Below are 2,994 nucleotides of genomic sequence, written 5' to 3'. Positions count from 1 at the left end.
GTTACTTTCTCTTTTGCTACCGCGTAAATGTACGGCCCGGCGGGGGCGGGGCCCGCGCCGACGGGCGGCCGGCCCGGCCAATCGGAGCGCGGGGGCCGGCCCGGAGGCGGGGCGGTGACGTCATCTGCAGCCAATGGGGAGGGCGCGGCTCCGGCCCCGCGCCCCGGGGCAGCCGCTGCTCCCCGCGGACGGGCGGGGGCGGCCCGCGCGCGCGGCCCCGCGGCAGCGACCCCCGCAGGACGGGGAGCGCCCGGGAGCGTCCCGCGTCCGGCCACGGGAACGGGGCAGCGGCACCCGCCACCGGGGCCAGGAGAGCGTCAGCCCCGCTCCCGGAGCGCGGCCGCAGCGGGCACTGCCCGTCCGCCCCAGCCCCGCCGCAAGCGGCTCGGCAGGGAGCGAGCGGCGCCAGCCCCAGAGGATGCTGTTCAGGTGCTTTTCCAAACAGTCCGTCCCTGTCACAAACAAGCCCGCCCGAGGTACTCGGGAGGAAGAAAACCCGGCAACCACATCTCCTCGTGGGTCAGTCCGTCACGCATCAACCCACCAAGGCAGAGACAGGGAAAGGGGCATCTCCAGAATGATTCTTCCTACCAGTCCACCCTGACCGTGGGAGCACTGGAGAGCTTCACCTACACCCCAGCATGCAAACGCTTTGAGCTGCAGGAGGAAGGGTGACGTTGGAGCAGATAAGAATAAGTCCACACTAAATACTTGGGGGAGCAGAAGAACAGTAATTTCCTCACACAAAAGCAGTAAATGACAGGGAAGGCGGGAGATGCACCCCACACTGCCCAGAGACAGCCAGGACTGGAGGCCCCTGCCTGCCTTACCCCCTGACTAAAGATAGATCCAGATGCTCCATGTCATGGAAACTCAGATAGAACCCAGCTTTGGCACATTGTCCAGTAAAGATTCTGAATGTTCAGATTAGACTGGACTCTCCCAGTGTAAAAAGGAAGGCAGCACAGGCTGGAGGACAAGATTTTAAGGATTTGTTACAAGGATAAGCATGAATCCCTTTCATTCTTTCTGTCGGAGGCTGACATGGGTGAAATAATGAGCTCTCACCCTTGCTACGTGAGCACTACAAGGTGAGAATTGATTTTCAAGCCACACAGATCAGCTCATCACACACACTAGGAGGGTACCTGGCAGCAGCACGGCATTTCTGCACCCCTTCCTTCCTCACTGTGCCATCTATTTACACATTTCCTGGTTCAGTAACCACATCTCATCATGTACCAGTCCACCACGTATCAATCCTCCAAGTTAGAGACAGGGAAAGTGGCACCTCCAAAGCAATGCATCCTTCCATGTCCTTCCTAACCATGGGAGTGACAAACCGTTTCACCTACAACCAGGAATGCCAACACTTTGAGCTATAGGAGGAAAGATGAAGTTAGAGCTGGTAAGAAGTTTTCAGCATGATAACATTGAATCTAAATTAGTCCCCAAAGATTTTGGTTCTGGGATGTATGCAGATAATTAATTTTTCAACTGGGATTTTCAAGCTGTAACTTCCAATCCAACTGGGTCTATTGCAAAACAAAACAAAACAAAACCAAAAAAGAAACCAAAAAAAAAAAGTATAAGTGCAATAATATCATCATCCAGCAGCTCAGATTAAAAATAAAAAAAAGAAAAAAAACAGAGAGCAAGATTTTAGAAGCACTGAATACTTGATTTTTTTTTTCTATTAATAGTTCTAAGGTAAACAGCAAGTCAAATCCTTTTCCTCACAGCCATTCTTTAAACAAACAGTTGCTTCTCCTAAATTTTCCTTGTAGTACAGCAACTTATCCAGCACAAACTCAAGCTTTTGGTTTCCAGTGTTGCGATACCACAGCAGGGCACCAGCTCCCAGCTCGCTGTGAAGGAAGGGGACGTGTGGGAAGGCTCTCACTTTTAAGTAACAGCTTCACCTCCAGCAATCTGCTCCCTCTGAGAGCAAATGTGGGGAAAGACTTTGAGCAAGTAAGTCACAGAGTGACTTCACCCAGCAAAGACCACTGTCTGGAGGTAGTATAAAATATAAGTCCCCAGACTACCCAGCATCAATGCAAACCAGGCTTTAACAGTGCTGTGCAATTGCTGCATGAACAGCTGCCCTCCCCAGCGAGGGAGCGAACATGGAGAAGTGCACTGGTCTCAGACTCCACAAACACTGGTCAGCTCCCCAGAGGTGCCACTGTGAGACACCACTGGAGCATTTCCATGCTCTCTATTCCTCTTTGTCCGAGGCTTGCTGAGGTTGGCACTGGGCTCACAGCAGAGGGGGGCAGCTTGTACTTCCCTCAAAACCTCCCTTTCAGGCCACACTTGGGCTTGGGGAAGGAGCTCCCCATGGGCTTGTGTTCAATTCACTGCCTGAAACGGTCCCTCCAACCAGGGCAGCTGGAAACCATGTTTGTGCATCTCCCAAAGCTAGATATCTCCTAAAGCTAGATATCTCCTAAGGCAAATATTTCCTAGAAAACACTTGGAATCATTGATTTAGCAACCTTTTACTTTCTGACCAAGCTTCTCAGTACAGTACTAACAATGTGCCCCAAGAAAATGTTTTGTGACTTGCTTGTGGAAGAGTTCTCCTCACAGGAGAGCTGTGCAGTGCTTATTCACAGCAAACAATGCTCCCTTCTGAAGGATACTTGGCCTTTTCCAAGTTTTCTTACAATATAAAGAGAGGCCAAGTGTTATTTTGTCTCATATTTTACTTAACTTTTTATTTTTCTAAGAATGTGGATTGTAAGTTGCTATTCCACCCCATTTTCAGAGGATTTCCTACACAACTTTACTGACTTCATGCTTAATACATTTTATTAGCCTATGACATAAGATTGGCCCTTTTCCTGCTCTCAGAAACCACATCCCACTGTAACTTTTTTTCTGAGCATGTTCAATGAACAGCTTTCTAAATGTTTTTTCTCTCTGTAATTCAACACCCAAAACAGACAAGACTTATCTATTCCCTGAAAACTAAACTTCTATTTTCTG

Source organism: Parus major, chromosome 3, assembly GCF_001522545.3.
Source record: "Parus major isolate Abel chromosome 3, Parus_major1.1, whole genome shotgun sequence".
In the NCBI taxonomy this organism is placed as follows: Eukaryota; Metazoa; Chordata; class Aves; order Passeriformes; family Paridae; genus Parus; species Parus major.
This window is presented reverse-complemented; position numbering follows the sequence as displayed.